At 46.0% G+C, this 18,792-nt stretch overlaps 1 long non-coding RNA gene across 1 annotated transcript; it reads right to left on the reverse strand.

Annotated features, from left to right (window-relative positions):
• Positions 1 to 320: 320 nt before the first annotated feature.
• Positions 321 to 4,397, reverse strand: LOC147267327 (uncharacterized). Its single transcript, XR_015112233.1, has 5 exons — positions 4,259 to 4,397; positions 3,163 to 3,245; positions 2,816 to 3,061; positions 1,918 to 1,989; positions 321 to 470 (listed from the first exon to the last, which is right to left on the reverse strand). It is a non-coding gene; the product is annotated as an uncharacterized LOC147267327 (long non-coding RNA).
• Between the last annotated feature and the right edge of the window lie 14,395 nt (positions 4,398 to 18,792).

Consider the following 18,792-nt stretch of genomic DNA (forward strand, 5'->3'; position numbering starts at 1 on the left):
GACTGAGCTGTTATCACCTTTTCTTTCCTTCACTCTTTACACTTAGCTCTCCCAATAAGACTGTATTTTTCAAGCCCACCCCTTGGAGTACAGTTTTGGATGAGGACTTGGTCAGCCAGATGAAGATCTCTCCCCTGAACCCTTTTGTCATCGTGTGCTTTCCCACAGGCTGCCTCTTTGTCTGCTGTCTTGGAAGCAATCTGATATGCTTCTTGCATTGTCTTTTTCCAATGGCTCACATAGTCCCTATATGTTTCATGGTCCTAACCTCTTTTGAGACTGAACAACTGGTCAATGGGTAGGTAGAGAGGTTGTCAAAAGATGAGAAGGTAAGGAGGGTAGCATGTTGTGCAGTTGTATGCATGGACAGCTTTTGCCAATGACTCTTTCCAGTCCTCCTTCTCTTTGTCCTCCATGGTGTGCAGCATTGACGACAGGGTGCAGTTGAATCTTTTGACCTGACTGACTCACTGTGGGTGGGAAACGAGACACAGGTGGTGCAATCATCACAGGTGACACATGAGGTAATCCAGGAAGGAGCACAGGAAGACAGGACACGAACCACAAAGTAAAACAAGAACATGAGACAGGGATCATGACACTGGATTTCTTCTTATTTTCCTCTATTGGTGATGACTAATAGGCAGCTCAGGCATTACTGAGGGCCTTTTTGTACAATTTAAGACTTTTCTGCCAGGCTAAATGTGATTCATTGTGCTTGGAGGAGCGCCATATTCGGTCTAGTTATCGCACCTCTTGCTTGAGTTGCCAGGGGTCTCGTGTATCAATGCGGTTTATGCAAGAAAAACTTGCGTACGCCAGGATCGGTTCTCACGTTCAGAAGTATCAACACAAAAAGTTCGTCAATTCTTGCTCTGTTTCACGCCAACTCTGGAGGTGCCGTAGAAGTTGGCAGAAAACCGATTCTTGCGTTAACTGCACTTTGGTCCGTTGGCGACACCCCGTGGCGGTGTTTGGTAACTGACATGATTTGACAACCGCACATACATCGGGCACAAAAAAGCCATCAACATAAACACAAACACCTGATGGCATTACTGAAGTTGCTATAAAAGAGCCTTCACGATTGTGCTGAATGTGCAACTTTCAACAATGGCAGCACTTGCGCTGTCGGAGGACGTGGCAAACGGTGCAATAGGACGGAGCGACATTTCAGGGAGCGGGAGGAACTGCTTCAGATGAGTGGCTGTTGAGCTGGCTCCGGCTACCGCGGGCCATCCTCCCGCAAATTTGTGAGGAGCTGCGACCAGCGCTCCAGGGCCGACACTGGTGCTGAGCACGCTCGGCTTCTTGGCCACTGGCTTCTTTCAGCGGGAGATGGCGGCCCGTTCCAGGGTGAGTCAGTCGACCCTCAGCCGGGCCATGCCCTTAATGGTGGACCTGATCATCTGCCTCTCCTGCACGTACATTAAATTCCCTTCCGGTGCGGGTGAACAGGCCAATATTAATTTGCAGCAATAGCCGGATTCTCTAATGTCTAATTCAACTCCGGGCCACTTAACACTCCCCCTCACCCCCCAGCTTCCATCAAACCCCCTCCGCATGCTGCCCCCCTCCCCTCTCCTGGTGCAATGCTATCGCTACCTGCACTCTCCTCACACCACCCTGTTTCACCCCCATCCATACACATATCCACCCACAACAAAGCCAGCCACATCCCCTTCCCTAGCCCAATTCAGCCTCTGCCTCACAGCTGATCATGTGAAGAGTCAACTCAGGAGGATGAAGACCTGGAAGGCAGCAGGTTCGGACAGAATCAGCCCCAGACTGCTCAGGGACTGTGCTGACCAGCTCTGTTTGGTGGTCCTGCACATCTACAACCTGAGCCTGAGTCTGGAGAGGGTTCCTGAACTGTGGAAGACTTCCTGTGTGGTTCCAGTGCCAAAGATCACTCACCTCAGGGAGCCAAACCACTTCATTGGACGCATTGGAAGGTCGTTGATCCCAACAGCAGTGAGACTCTACACTCTAAAAAGAATTACACTAGCTCAACTTAAAAAAATGGTAACAATTTGCATTTATCTTTTTAAGTAATTCCAACTAAGCCATTATTAACTATTTCCCATGAGACTATTATAGCTGGACTAACTCAATTAGTATCGTACAACCAACATGATTTGTTTTGTCCTCCACAAGCTTAATTACGTTGAACCAACTAAATTTTTATATCAAAGTTTTAGCGTTAATAAGTGGTCAAATTACTTTAAGTTGCTGTAACTCCTTATTTTAATTTCATTCTACTCAGAAAAGTCAATGCAAAATGTTACCTCAATTTTATTGAGTACTAGTAACTTATTTCTTTTAAGTCAGAATAAATTAGACGCGGCAATTCCAGTTTCACCGTCAAAGTGTTGTTTTTTTAACAATATATCAATTTTTTTAACAATACACCAGAAATATCTGCAGATGTGGTAAACGCTAAAGACCTGCCTGAATATTAATATGTACTTAACTGCCGAATAATGTGTATACATCAAAACAAAAGTACAGACACGATGTACAAATACATGCAACAGTTCCTGCTGAATTAGTGGACAGCCTGAGTCTTCACATTTGTAATACAGCAGTTTATCACCTGAGACATTAACTCTTACTGAACTTCAAGTGTACTTCAAGTACTTAAACCATACTGAAAAACTTGTACTGAAGAAAGTGTACACAGCAAGAGAAGTGTACAGCAAAAGCTTTACAAATGTACAAACACAATATAAAACACTAATGCAACATCCGGCTACATTCCTGCTCAATTAGTCAACATTTTTTAGAACAGCAGTTACCTTTCCAGAGATATTACCTTTGGACTTGCTTTCTGAGCATCCAGCTCAAGGAACACCTTTTGAAACACTTCAAAGGTGTTTTTAAGTTCCCTCGGGTAGCTGAGATGTAGGGAGTAGATGAGCCCCATTAGTAAGGCACAGGCTCTGGGTGGGTCTAGGTCTTCCAGGACTTCTGTTCCCTCAATCTTGATGCTGGGTTGGACACATGTGGCACCTCTGGTCACAATGATCTTCAGCAGTTCATTGGTATCTTCCCCATCAACCTAGCATACATAGGTCAGAATCACCATCAGAATTAAAAACATGAGTAACTATTAAAAATGAGATGAACACAAAGTAGTTTTTCTGTAACAGATTTACATACCGACTGATCTTTAAAGAGATTCTCCTCCTTTTCTCCGAGGTACACCACCAATCCACGGATCTCCTCATTTCCACGGAATCATTCTGTGAATAAAAGGACAACAAATGTTAAACTACTCCTCCACGAGGACGGGTCTCTAATCGAGGTTCACACACACTTTTACTGATGAATTTTTGAAACTCTCCCATGGTCTCTCCATGACTGTATTTACGCATGTTAAATAAGAGGTAATAATGAGGTTCTTTCTCTGGGAGGAGAAGAAGAGGAGGAGAAAATCAGCGGAGAAAGGGAGCAGGAGGGAAAAGAAGAGAGGGAAGAGGGGATGATATGATGAAGGTGGCAGGAGTGGACAAGGAGAGGAGGAAGAGAAGGAGGAGCAGGAGAGGAGAAGCAAAGAGGACAAGGACTGGTGAAAGTGGGAGAGGATAAGAGACGCACAAAGAAGTGGAGGGGGGAGGAAATTGAGTGGACCAGGATTGGAAAAGGAGGAAGAGGTGAGGATCGGGAGGAGGGGGAGGACAAGGAGAGGAAGAGGAGGAGGGGAGAAGAGGAGAAAAGAAGGAAGAGAGGATGGGGGAAGCACGAGGAGAAGAGGAGGAAGAGAAGAAAAAAGGAGCGGCACAGGGACAAAAAGAAGAGGAAAAGAGGAAACTGAAGAGATAATTGGGGAACATGATGAAGATGCTATTTGGAAACAAGTTACTTTTAGGTAATGTCTTCATTTTAAGAGCAATGAGACATTTTGACTAGAAATATGACGTTCTTTGGAAGACTATAGTTTTTGTAGTGAAACATGAGGGGAAGAGATGGAAGAGAGGAAAAGAAGGGAAGGAAAATGAAGAGAGGGAGAGCAGGGAAGGAGGCTAAAGGAAAGAGAGGAGTGGAAGGAGCAAGAGAAGAGGAGGAAGAGAGAAGAGGAGGAAAAGGAAGAGAGGGGGAGCAGGGAAGGAGGCTAAAGGAAAGAATGAGGAGAGGAGCAAGAGGAGGAAGAGAGAAGACAAACGGGAGGAACAGGGAAGAGAAAGGAACAGGGGGAGGGGAGGGAAAAGGGGGAAGGTTTTCTATTTGACATGAACCACATTACTGAAAATCACACCTCTTGTAGCATCGTCATTATGCGCCGAAGAGCCACTCTTGCAGCTCCTCCTCTTGAGGACACAAAGGACATTATTTTCGGGGTCCAGTTTTGCCATGAATTTCGTCTCCAAGTTAACTGTGGTGATCCTTCTGAATTCCTCGTTTATCTGTGTAAAAAATAACAGGCACAATTAAAATTAACCCTAACCCATAATTTGTTAATGCAGTAAAATTGATCCCAATACAGCACATAATGCAAACCATATCATGAAAAAATATTTACTCGAGCTGCATCAAACACAGCAGGCTGTCGGTCTGGTGGTGCTTGATTGACGACTTCCTGTCTGCGAATGGACAAAGTCTTCACAAGACACGGTTTCCTGTTTTTTTAAATGTGCTCAAAATATTCTTTTTCTGTGGAGATGGTTTTTAAAGAGCAAGACGGACATTTAAAAGACAAGACTTCTGTGTGGAGTTTTTCCTCAGTCGATGTGAGGGTCTGAGGACAGAGGATGTTGTTATGATGCCATGTGAAGCCCTTTGAGACAAACTGGTGGTGAAAACGGGCTCTACAAATAAAATTGCCTTGCCTTGCCTTGCCTTGCCTTGTGTGTCTTACTGTCTCACGGCTCGAATGGCTTCTTGACAAATGTGTTTGCAGGCTGCCCCACCTTTTAAATGTGCAACAACGATCCCAGTAAAGACAAGGGAGTGATCCCCCACCGTGGCCATGTCGTAGCCTGTAATGTTTCAAGAGGTCAGTTTTTCTTGGTGTTACAAATTTGCAAAGTTTACAGTTCCAATTCATTTTTAAAATGTAAGTTCTGTTTCTTTTTTTTCTCTCTTTTTTTTTTTAAACCTGTCCTGTTCAGTAGCTGAGGCAAGCAGCATCCATGTTCCTGCTGCCTTGTTGTACTGAAGCAGTTTTATTCTGCAAAGGAGGAATCTGATAAACTCCTCCTATCACCTTTTATGTTTAACTTTATTAGGAATGGTGTTGGTTCATTGATGAAGCGACCGCACTGAGGACAGGAGAGAGAACAGGGACAGGACAGCGAGAACAAGGGGGAGGGGGGAGACAAAACAACAACAGCAATAGCAGAAAACAACAACAACAACAAAAAAACACAAAAAAACAAAAACAAAGAGGTCCGCCAGCGGCGAGGCCGACACCCACCCACACTCCACACCCAGGCGGGGCAGCCACAGCCCACCACAACAACCAGGCCCACCGCCCCCGAACAGAGCTATCCCCCCCAACCCACGATCCCCATCCCCTCTACTCATCCCCTGTTCTCCCCCTCCCCCCAGAGCAGGAGGGCTTCAGGCTATAGGGCACCACCAGCCAGCCAGCCGGGACCCCCCACTCCCCAGAGAGGCCCAGCCCACCCGCCGGGGTGAGTCGAAGGCACGCACGCCCAGGACCGCCACCCCCGGACAAAACAATCATACTCTCATCTTCTTCCATACAGGGGCTGAGAACTCCATAGATGCTGATACGGTCCAGAGCACCTCAGACTTAGTGAAACCGCCAGTGAGCGATCCACCGCACAACAGCAGGGCCCGTGACCAACCCCAGCCCAACCACCACGCCAGGAAGAGGACAACCCCCCCGAAAGAGCCCCGGCCAGGCCCCCAGGCCTGCAATGGTGCAGTTAGCAAAGGAGGCAGCACTGGACCCACTCCCTGCCCCAGCTGCCCCCCCATCCCAACATGGTGCAGGGTGCGTGTTGTGCATGGGAATGTAGATGTGATGATGTGGATGACTAGAATGTAGTTAAAATTGGCGGAGGCACCCAGGGCATGGGAGCCCCACCGGTTGCAGACGGCAGAGTTTCCCAGTACATCCTCATGCACTCCCCCAAGCCCTAAATGTCTACGATGTGATTAAAATTGGGGGTCCAGCTCCTCAAGGCCTAGTGATACATAAGATGTGATGTGATGGGACAGAGAGGCAATGAGAGGGGCTGAGGAATGGGCCAGACCTGCAGGGGGCCAGCTTCCAGACTGGCCCCGCTGACCACCCCGTCACCACTGCAACCAGCCGACAGTGAGTCTAGCCTCCCTGGTCCAGGGGTCAGATTGGAGCACCAAGGGGCACCGTCCGGGGATCCGGGCAGAGGGCCCACCACCATGCAGTGCGAGGGCAGGGAGGTCCCAGGCCCCCAGTGCATAGCGGAACCCCCAGCCAGCAGCCCGTGGTCAGGGCCCCCAGTTTGATCAGCATCAAGGAGGTCAGCCCCCATCCCTCAGACGTCCCCCAGCATCCTCCCTTTGTCCGGAGTGGCGGCAGTCCAGGACACCGCGCCAGGGCCCAGCCCACCAGAGGATGGGCTGAGGTTAGCAAACCCCTCCCAAATGTGGGTGCGACCCCCCGGGGGAGCGGCAGGGCCCCAGGCCAGCAAGTCCCAGGCGTCAAGCAATCCACCTCTGCCTCACTCTCCAGCCCCTTACCTCCCTCCCTTCCGACCCCCCTCCCCCCGACCCCCCTCCCTCTCCAACCCCACCTAACCTTCCTTCCCCACCCCCTCCCATCTCCTCCAGCTGCCACGGCAGGCCCAGCACACCCGCCAGTGCCCGGGGAGCGGGCGACCACAGCCCCCCCACCGCAGGACCCCACCGGGGGACCAGCGCGAATCCCCGGCACCAGAGCCCAGGGCCCCCGACCCCCCCATGCCGGGTGGAGGCCCTGACCCCAAGGACCCCCAACCCCCAATCCCACAGGGTGCCGCCATGATAGGGGAAGCCGCCCCCACGCCCCCCACACCGTCCCTCAACAGCGAGACCCAAAGCCGCCCCAGAAGGCAGTAACCCTGGGCCCACCACCCCAGCGAGCCACCGGACACCCAAGGCAGCCAGTGTCCATAGCCACCCACCCTGGGGCCAGAGCCACAAAGCCCAGCCCCCCCCCCATCAAAACTATGTGATGGATTTAATTATCGGGGACCAGATTTGTTCGAAATCTGACGATCGACTTTCCTCCCAAGCAGACATTCTCTCCATGGAAATGTGGTCTAATAAAAGGTTTCTATATTGAGTCATGCTTAGGTTGTTCTTGGATTTTCAATTCATCAGGATGGCCTTCTTTGCGATGCTTAGAGCAGTGAGGAGCATGCAGGATTTGTTTACTTGCATATTAACATTAGTGAGGTCACCTAGCAGACAAAGTGAGGGAGAGGTGGGGATGGGGTACCCTGACCACCGTGATAGGTCTTTACAAACCCCCTGCTAAAAATTGTTAACAGGTGTACAAAGCCATATAGCATGCAGATAGCAGTCTGGTGAGCCATTCGCACAATATGGACAAATGTTTGTTTGTGTGAGGCCCATCTGGAACATCCTTTGTCCTGTGTAGTGTGTTCTGTGGAGAACCTTGTAATTTATTGATTGTAGGTTACCACTGCGAATCATTCTAAATGTGTTGGAGCAGATTTGTATCCAAAAGTTAGGGTGTGGGTTGATCGACAGATCTTTCACCCCTTTGGATGAAGGAATAGAGATTTTAAATTCTGTTGTTGAAACTATTGAGTTAATTTTAGACAGTAGCTTAGGCGGTGAAATTTATAAAAAATCTGTTATTCTGGGTGGAAGCTCTAAGTCTAACTGGGTAAGGTCAAACTGTGCCTGTATTATAGAGTTGAGCTGAAGATATTCCAGAAATGTGTTTTTGTTAATACCATAATTTGCTGTAATTTGGTTAAATTCTATGAATTCTTTGTCTTGGAAGATCTGCTCTAGATTTTTAATCCCTTTATCGGCCCATGCAGCAAAATGTATTGTTTTTTTATTTTGCAGGATGTCAGGATTGTTCCAGACAGGAGTGAGCCTGCAAGGGGTGTTCGAGAGCCCATTGCTCTTGAGAAGTTCCCACCAGGCTATGAGGGTGTTGCTGATGCTAATGTACTTAAAGCAGCTGTGATGCTTGATAACAGGGCTGATAAAAGGGAGATCAGAGATTTGGATTTCTTTGCAGAATGTTTGTTCAATATCGCGCCATGCTTGGTCTAATGAGTTTGGCTTTAATCATTTGAGTATGTATTGTAATCTATTGTCTCTCTGTGTTTCCACAGATCCACCAGAGCCCCAACTGCCGCCTGCATCGCCCCCCACCCCCACCCCTCTTATTCCCTACTGTCACACCGGCCTGCGCTCCCCTCCCATGAACCAGTCTACCATCCAGTCCTCCATCAAGCTGGCTTGCTCTCCCTGCCTCCCCTCCCATGAACCAGTCTACCATCCAGTCCCCTATCAAGCTGGCTTGCTCTCCCTGCCTCCCCTCCCATGAACCAGTCTACCATCCAGTCCCCCATCAAGCTGGCTTGCTCTCCCTGCCTCCCCTTCCAGAAACTTCCTTCTTCAATTGTTAACATTTCCATGTTTCCCACATTCTGCATTGTAAACTGTTTTCTTGTCTGTAACAACATCTACTGCACGTCTGTCCCTCCTGGTGAGGGATCCCTCCTCTGTTGCTCACCCTGAGGTTTCTCAGATTTTTCCCTGTTAAAAGGGTTTTCTATGGAGTTTTTCCTCAGTCGATGTGAGGGTCTAAGGACAGAGGATGTTGTTATGATGCCATGTGAAGCCGTTTGAGACAAACTGTTTGTGAAAACGGGCTCTACAAATAAAATTGCCTTGCCTTGCCTTGCCTTGCCTATTGGCCAAGTAGTAATTATAAAAATTTGGTAGTTCCAAGCCACCATAGTCTTTACTCTTTTGTAAAGTCTTTCAGCTTATACGTGGTGGTTTAGCTTTCCAGAGAAATTTTGAGATGTTAGAGTCGAGTGTTTTGAACCAAGTCCGGGGAGGTTGGGTCGGCACCATCGAGAAAACATAGTTGATTTTTGGCAAGATCATCATTTTCACTGTTGCTATTCTTCCCATAAGTGATATGGGTTGTGTGCGCCACCGGGTGAGGTCGTCTTCTATTTCTTTAATTAAGGCAGTATGATTTAGCCGTGTCAAGTCAGACAGTTTGGCAGAGATGTTGATGCCCAGGTATTTAATGTTTCCTGGCCGTAGTGGTGCGGCGAGCGTACTCTGGAAACCTGAGTTGATGGGAAGAACAGTTGACTTGCTCCAATTAATTGAGTTGTCAGAAATGGTTGAGAATTTGTCAATGAGTGCTATCGTTTCAGGGAGAGATGATTGTGCATTCCGTAGGAAAAGTAATACATCATCAGCATAAAGGCTTATCTTATGGTTCTCATTTGTAGCATCAATTCCCTTGATGTTGTTGTTTTGCCGGACTGCAGCTGCAAGTGGCTCTATGAATATAGCAACCAGGGAAGGGGAAAGTGGACAACCCTGTCTGGTTCCTCTTTGGAGAGAGAAGCTTGGAGAAGTTTGATCATTTGTTCTGACACAAGCACTGGGAGTGCGGTAAAATGTTTTGATCCAGTTCACAAAGTTATCTCCAAACCCAAACTTTTGTAATGAGGTGAGGAGAAAATTCCATTTTACCCTGTCGAATGCTTTTTCTGCATCTAGGTAGACAATTATGGCATCCTTGCTCTGATTGTTACAGTCGTCTATCAGGTTGATAAGTCTACGTGTGTTGTTGGTAGAGTGCCGTCCTTTAAGAAACCCGGTCTGGACAGGATGTATCATGTGAGGTGTTACTTTTTCAATCCTTCTAGCTAGCGCCTTGCTGATGACTTTAATACCTGCATTTATAAGTGATATTGGACGATGGCTTGATGGAAGTGCTGGGTCTTTGTCCGGTTTAAGGAGAAGGCTAATAATCGCACGGTTCATGTCGGGTGGCATGGTCGAGGTTTCCTGTATTTCAGTGAACATTTTGTAGAATATTGGTGCAAGCTCAGGCCAGAGCTCTTTGTAGAATTCTGCAGGAAAGCCATCCGGTCCCGGGGCTTTCTTGTTTGGCATATGTTTAAGGGCTTCTTGAAGTTCCTCGATAGAAATAGGTGACTCCAGAGCCATTATTTGGTCTTGATTTAATTTTGGCAAGTCAGTTGTGCTTAGAAAGGTTTAAATGCAAGATTTGGTTAATCTCAGGTGAGTAAAGTTTTTTATAGAATTCCCTAAAAATGTTATTGATTTCTTCTGGGTCACAACATTATATCCCTCCACTACAAACCACATAAACATCACATTTAAAAATAACATGTAACACAAAACAATGACAGGAAAGACAAAGGGGAGACATAAATACACACATAAATACTCACATAAATACACACTTGTGAGTAAACTCGGCATGTAGCAGTCTACCACGTGCGTTTTTATGTTTTAGGCTTAACACAGTATTGAAAGAGAAAGAAAAAAAACCCCAAAAAACAACGAATGAGAGAAACTGGTGTTACCTTAATCCATGACCTTCATCATGCTAATACAATTCTTGGCTGAATCCGGTGAGTTCCGGGTGGAGAGAGGAGACACGCTTTAGTAGAGCCAAGGGGTGATCTCCGTATCACGAAACAATTGGCCGTTAACGTACAATTTATCAACCGCAATGATAGCGCGGGATCCTCCGTCGATGAACCTCTTCCTGACAGGGAACAGGCGTTTGCGGCGCTCCAGCATCTCCTTAGGGAATTGATCGTTCACACTGAAGTCCGTTCCTCTCAGCTCCCTGCCCCGGCTCTTCACCAGCTCCTTCTGCTTGAAGTGTTCGAACTTCGCAATGATGGGTCTGGGCTGCCGGTTCTCTGGCCTCTTCCCTCCACGGCGATGCACCCAGTGGAAGGTGCTGTTCTTCACGGTCTCCATCGGAAGTTTCAGCTGTTTGTGGAGGAAGTCTTTGATGGACATCTCAGGATCTTCCTCCGTCTGCTCAGGTATGCCGGAGAATACCAGGTTGTCCCGCATGCTCCTAGCTTGGATGGCGAGGATGGCCTCTTTCATCCGCTTGTTCTCCGCAGTAATCTCCGTCGCCCCCTCGGTGAGTGTTTTAATGGAGGCTTTAAGGGCTTGATTTTCAGCGGCCAGTGAAGCCACCTGGTGCTGGCTGAATTCCAGCGACTCAAGGAGAGCCTCGAACTCTCTGTGGAGGATTTCCACTAGAGAGAGTCTTGCGTCGAAACTTGTCAGTTTTTTTGTCTATTGATTCCCGAATGTCTCAGAAATCCTTATCGGGCGATGAGGGTGCGCTGGATGGTCTGCTTCTTTTAGGAAGTGGGGTCGTCGTGTTGTCGGTCTTGCCCATGACGAGTCGGTGGTAGCACTCGTCGACGTACTCCTGCAGACTTTCCACTGTCTCTTCTTCCAGATCTAGTTTGAGGATTGTTTGTGGATGAGAGAGTTGAAAATCTCTTACCGTGGTTTGAGTTTCCGATTGATCCAACTGTGTAAATCAGCATTAAGGAGTTAGCTTGTTCTCGTATCTTCAGATGTGTGCCGCCATGTTGAATCACGCACAAGTGTGACATTCACTCTGACATGCTCGGTTCACCTCACCACCCTCCTAAGTTCTGTTTTTTTATTGTAATTTTAATGTTGCTTTCCGAACTAGATGTTTCGACCAGTTCTGCCATTTCTGAAAAAGGAAAAAATACGGTTGGAGTCAACTTGTTCAAAATATATAGCTAATTACTAACCTACAGCTACAGAAAAACTTTGCCGGTGACTGCAAAATTGTCAGTTCCTCTGGTTTTACTGGCAGAAAGTGTCAACTGTTCAACTGTTACCGTGGTCTGGAGGCTGTCTGTCACGACTGCAGACTGCCGCACTGTGGTCAGGAGAAGCAACACTGCCACCACTGAGTCGAGACCTGGAAAACATGAGGATACATAACAATAATAACAAAAGTTGAGCCCTCCCCCCCACTTTTAGCAAAACATACTCCTTTCTAGTTTAGATTCCTCTTTTAACAAATACAGTAGCTTTATTATTCTCTTTGTATAACCTTTATTTACATCACTCAAACACTGTTCCAATCACTTTGCTATAATTCAGAACCATTTTTTGCACACAGAATTCACAATTAACTCACACTCAAACAACAAAAAAGATGAATATTCTTTGCAATGTTGGAGGTTAATTTTCTGGACAACAAAAACAGAAACTGATAGCTAATTTTGCTGAGTCCCTTCATTTTATTGTCAGGGGCGATAACTTATTCAATGTGGTGTTGTCTCCCAGCCTACATTTGCAGAATACATGTAGAATATTCATTTCTTTTAATTTACAAACTTTTAATAAAAGATAGTTTCAAACTACAGCTGACATATAATACTCCTCTCATTACTTGTATTTTGCACCACCTGCTGCTGCACAAAGATGCCATTTGGTTATCAGAGTGTTGTGTTACACGTCTAAACTGCACCAAAGTCGACCTCCACCTGGTTAACCCTTCTCTGCTGCTACCAGGCTGCATGTGACATGTAAGCCTAAGGTTACACAGGCTCTACCAGGTCCACTTGCAGTGATAACTCGTGCATTATTTTTCTTTACTGTATTATTGATTAATCACATGCTTTAAGTTTTATAAATGCTAGTTTAAACATCGAGGTTTAATGTTTTGTTGCATGTGAATTGACTCGCATGCAGCCTGTTGCTGACCATCAATTTAGCATGAATCAGTTAAATCAAAATAAACACATCAATCAAAACTCAGTTCTGAGTTTTCAATTAATGTAATTCGGCGGACGTCAAAAATCAAACATCAACACTCGGTCTACCAGAATTCTGCAATGACTAGAACGACCATGGCAGCCATTTTGACTGCTCGGACATTATTAGCAATACCTGAATAAAGGCGAAGCAGCTCACAAGATCACCAAACTGGCGCAGGCTTACATTACAGAAATATGCATTATCGCAAACAATAGCCTAATAAAAACGATGATAAGAAGGAAGCTTCTTCCTCACACCAAACATTCTTCCTCATCAAGGCTCTAAAGCAAGGCTAGAGTCTCCATAACTGTCAAATTTTGAAAGTAGTCAAAATGACTGCCTTGGTAGTTCAAGTTTAAAAAGCCCAAAATATACCAGCTACGTTCGTGTGACGCCTAACTTTACTCTGTCGCACAGTACATGTTTTCACTGCAAGACCCACTTTAGCATTAGCGGCTAACGGCTAACAAGATAGAGCTTGTCTGTTTGCTTTTACCTGTCCTTATTAGCATTAATGGCTTACGGATAAGGTATCTCTGTTCGCTTATCATTATTAGCGTTAGCGACTGGAAGGAACAGGTGTTCCAGGACTCCACCAGCCGTGCTGTCTCTGCCAATAGAGCAAGCAACCAGGGGAGAAGTAAAATAGACAGAAAACATTAGGAAACTTAGGGGGGTCACAGTTGGGGCTGTGGCAAATCCACTCAATTACTCTGATGAAGTAACTTTTTGGGAGCTCTTTTGTATGTACAAAGAACTGCACTGGAGATCATTTTCCTGCTTCAGCCTAGACTTTTCACTCTTTCTCAAGGATGAAGGCCCAGACTCATTTCTCTTCCAGTTCTGATCACATGGAGGTGAATTTTCTATCGAAACTAGTGATTTATGTGGTGCCAGTGAAGCAACTGTATCCAGATTAGCTCACTAAGTCTGTGGAGACATTTGTGAACTTCGGCGTGTCAATGTGACTGTGTCAATTGTCCTGATGCTGAAAGCAAGACTGGTTTTAAGTGCAATTCTATGAATATGGGCGACATTCCAGGAGTGATTAGCTGCATAGATGATGTCATGTTCCCATCACACGTCCATCAACTCCTGATGCTGAGGAGTACAGAAATCCTAAGAACCGGTTCTCTACCAATGTCAAGGGTGTATGCGCTTCTAATTAGGAGTTTTCAAACACTGTTGCCTGTCGGAAAGGTCACAATTCAAGACTTCTTCTTAACTCGTGGTTATGCTCAGTTTCAGAGAGGACAAGATGATGGGTGGCTGCTGGATGCCAGTGGTTATGGCGAAAGTAACCTTTACTTCACTCCATATCTTCATCCCTCAACACCTGAGCAATGAAGATGTAGCAGAACTTACATTCATACACGTTGGTCCAACGCATGTTTAGAGGCTGGAAAATCAATCCCAGTGTTTGCAATCCTCTTGATTTTCAACCAAGAAGACGCTGCAAGGTGATCATTGCTACAGTTATAATACACAGCTACCCGAGACAACACAGCTCCTCCAAAAGAGGATCAGGATCAAGCAGATGAGCTCATGATAAGGCGGGCAAGGATCCATGAGTAGTTGCACTCAGGAATCCAATTCACGCAGGTAGCGTGGCTCAATGGTGTCTTGTCTGGATGAGTGGACAGGAGGGGGGGAGGTGACAGACCGCGAAGTTCTCGCAGTCCGGTGCACTGCCAGGCCAAGGTGTGAGGAGAATGAGCCTTCTTCTTCTTCTTCTTCTTCTTCTTCATTTCCGGCAGGCTAGATGCCTTGCGGCATATTGCTGCCTCTCACCGGTTAATCACGGAAATGCTTCAAATGGAAATAACTCCTGTTGCTGACATAAAATCCAGTCGTGCGTTGATAATTATGGACTGGTTTCCTGATGGGTTTAAAGGTGCTGAAGAGATACATTATCTATTCCTGTATCTGATACCACAGCAAACAATTTCCCTCTTTTCTCCTTATATAATGGACATTCCATCAAGACGCGTTCCACCGTCAGTTGTTTGTTGCAGATCCTGCAGAGTCCATCCTTGTGTTTGCCCATCTTTGAAAGATCCCATGCCAGTCCAGTGTCCTAACCTGAGTCTTGTCATAATTACAGTTTGCCTCCTTTCTCTTTCCAAGATAGCATGGTTTTGTGGTTACACTGTTCTGAATGGAGAAAAAATGGCATCCTTTCTCCTCATTCTCCCACTGCTTCTGCCACAGTGCTGTGCAATTGTCTTTGATGACAGATCGCCATTCACTCACCCCCATACACACCAGCAAATCAGTCTTTCTTCTTAGAGCCAGTTTAGCTGCCATGTCTGCAGTCTCGTTTCCATCCACCCCTCCATGGGCAGGCACCCAGAGAAACCCCACTGACACTCCAGCCTTTTCAATCCAATACAACAGAATCAATAGTTCTATCTCAAGGTCTGGCAGGGTACCTAAATTTCTCTTTTGCAAAGTTTCTAAGACTGATGCTGAATCAGAGCAGATAACAACCCGCTCTGGTCTGACCTCCACCCACTTGAGAACGAGCCTTTCTTGGTCTGGTACCTTTATTTGGTCAGGCCGATGATATCAGTTCCAGTGGGACGATACTGGCTCACAGCCAATGGCGGTGTGGCATGCGAACTTCCGGTCAAGCGGGGCACGAGTTTTGGGGGGTCAATGGCCAGAGATGATCCCAGCCTTCAGAAAGGGGTGTGAGGCCTCAAAGGCTGAAAGTCCCTTCTTCAGGTGCATTAATTGTCAAATCTATGAATTAATCTCTTCTCCTGGTTGTGTTGGCCAAACAACGCGTAGCGACTCGTTCTTTCCGTCATTAGAAGGGTTAAGATGTATGAACATGATGATAAACAACACTGGTGATTAGAAGGGAACTTTAGCCAGTAATCAACCACTTTTTTTTAATCTCCGTGGGGGGTGTTGCTCTGAACCCACCTGGTTCACCCTCTCACTTCTTATCCACTCACAACCTTCATTGTTCATCCTGACACCACTGGACAGGCTGACCAACAGAATCTGCTGTCTCTCCTCCACCTCTCCTACCAGCACCTCCAGCTCCACGGCGTGAACCTCTTTTTCTGTCTCTTGTCATTTTTGTTTTCTTACTTTCTTAGTCACTGACTAACTGAGCCAAATTTAAGCCTCGTTCATGAAAGACACTTTAATGTTGCATCTTAACCAGTCTGAGTAAAAGCTTAGGCCTTGCTAATGTAGGCCCTGTCAGTAAAACTGGCCCCACTGGTTATTAGTCTACTCCTATATATAAATATGTGGTGTGCAGGCTCACTACAAGAACAATGCTGTGTTTACATGTCATACACCTATGCCAGGGATGGACTGGAGTCAAAAGGCACATCAGACCAGAGCATTCCATATCATTAAAATATTCTAGGCCACTGCCTGATGATATTGACTGCTCTCTTATAAACTGATCAGACACATGAATGCATCTTTCTCCTTCACTTGGAGAACAATAACATGTTCTTAGTAAAAGAATCTCTGGCTTTGCTCCCATTTGATCATGATATTGTACCCTTTACTGTTTAAGATGCTCCTTTTTATTATCTGGAGTTCCCCTCCTCTTCTGGTCATGACGTCATTAGTCCAGCTTGGAGAGCCCACATATTTTGTGTTGCCAGGGTGAGGAGTACACAGAGGACAACTTCCCGGGGTTTCCTGCATTACGATACCCACCACACCTCGAGAATCCATGTCCCGACTGGCCTGCAGTGAGCTGCATGGAAATCCTCACGGTAAGGCTACATTGGCACAGCTGCATGTTTAAAGTTATATGTTAGTAAAAGGACCCATTCTTCTGGGGGCATGATTTGATTCCTTAATTCCAAGATGTTCGAATTTGATTCAACTTTTTTTTTTTTTAATTTCTTCAAACCCCTGATTAAACATGATCATGGATTTTAATTCTTTAATATATGTGTTAACACCCGAGAAACAAACAGAGGTTTTTCAGTAATCCATCAGGGGATTATTGCTTCAGTGAATTCCTATTCCGTTTTGCATTCAAAGTTAAACCTATTTGCTTCACCACACTAAAATATTCATTCATCTGAAAGGTGGTGTGACCAAATAGTCCCCCAAAAAAAAAAATACAACAATACATTCTCTCTCGTACATATCCTGGAAATGAATGGGCCTTAAAAACTCTTATATTTTGAGATCTCTTAGATAATCAAGATGAATATACCTCAACTTCATAAAATCATTGCATTCCCTGTCATTAGGGATCTGGAAAATGACCTGCAGGGATGAAGACAAAGACCGGCAGTCTCACCACATGGTCAACACATGTCAGGAGTGAACACTCATCATTTTGGTTCAGTGTAGAGCTCCTTTAAAAAAGATATACAATATATTCTTCTCAAGCCTTGTTAGTCATTTCATTAACTGTTAACACCGCTTTTGTTTCTTACTGTACTATGTTCATTTTTATGCAATAGTTATTTGCTTACATTATTTTTTTTAAAGATTTTGTTTTTATGAATTCCCAATGTCCCCAATCCTTACCTCAGTGCAGTTCCCTTAAATTAAACCTGATGCACTGAACAGTTTACAGCTGCAAACAAGTCCCTTTGAACAGGAAGTGATCTTTTACATAATTCGACTCTAAATATGAGAGTAACTGGGTGATCATTCCTACCTGGTAACATGTCTTGATCCATGCTGTGTAAATGCAGGGTTTAATAAAGGCTGAACTATAGTAACTGTGGTATCCCTCAAGGCTCAGTCTCGGCCCCTTGCCCCATGCACAAATGTTTAGACCATATTTAATGTGTCTCACACACATCCCGGTCATTGTTGGCAATCAGAAAAAATGCACAGTCTACCGCAAACGCAATCCGCAAAACCTGTCCACACTCCCAGAAAGTGGTCCCAGCCCACACTTGGTCACGTTTGGGCTTTGGAACTGTCAGTCTGCAGTCAATAAGACAGAATTCATCAGTTCACCGATGAAACTCTCAGACATTCAGGTCCTAGCCCTGACTGAGACATGGATCCGCCCAGAAAACACAGCAACCCCAGCTGCACTCTCTGAGTCCGCCAAACTAAGCCACACCCCTCGCTCTACTGGACGAGGAGGCGGTGCTGGCATGCTCATTCCTGAGGACTGGTCTTTTTCTGCACTACGCTCGTCGAACAGCGAGACAACATTTGAATATCATGCTTTAAGTGTCACTGCTCCTATCAAAGCGTATGTTCTGGTTGTGTACCGCCCACCAGGGGGTAATCTGGATGGCTTTGTCTCTGAGATGGACATGTTACTCTCTGACATCCCTGATGATGGCACGCCACTGATTGTCATGGGAGACATGAACATTCTCCTTGACAGAACTCTGGCAAACGACTTCCTGGCACTCATCTCCTCCTTTGCACTCGAACTAGCTCCTTCTCCTCCCACCCACAAAGCTGGTAAAGTCCTTGACTTGGTGCTGACTCGTAACTGCTCCATAACAGATGTGACAGTTACCCCACTCCACCTGTCAGACCATTTCTTGGTCAAATTTGCGGCTGCCTTTCCGCAATTGCAGACACCCACACAGACGGTTTCCTTCCGCAGAAACCTGAGGTCCCTCACAGCAGCACAGCTGTCTGATGAGGTGAACTCCGTCATGCCCAACCACTCGCACCAAACCAGCCAAGAAAAAACAACCAAGTCCATGGCTCTCTGAAGTTCTGAGAGAACAAAGAGCTGGACTCAGGGCAGCAGAAAGAAAGAGGCATAAATCCCAAGAACCCACTGACTTGTCCTTATACAAACAGAAACTTGCTTCCTTCACCTCATGCTTACAGTCCGCTAAGAAAGCCTTCTATCAGAAAAAGATCTGTGCCACTTCTGATTCCAGAAAACTGTTTATGGCGTTTAACTCCTTGCTTTCTCCACCAGTTGCTCAGCCTTCCACTGCGCTGACTTCAGACATGTTTGCCTCCTTTTTTACTGAAAAGGTTTCATGCAATCAGCAACCA

Source organism: Aulostomus chinensis, chromosome 3 (assembly GCF_037954235.1).
Source record: "Aulostomus chinensis isolate RoL2024-O1b breed Wild chromosome 3, RoL_Achi_v1.0, whole genome shotgun sequence".
NCBI lineage: Eukaryota > Metazoa > Chordata > Actinopteri > Syngnathiformes > Aulostomidae > Aulostomus > Aulostomus chinensis.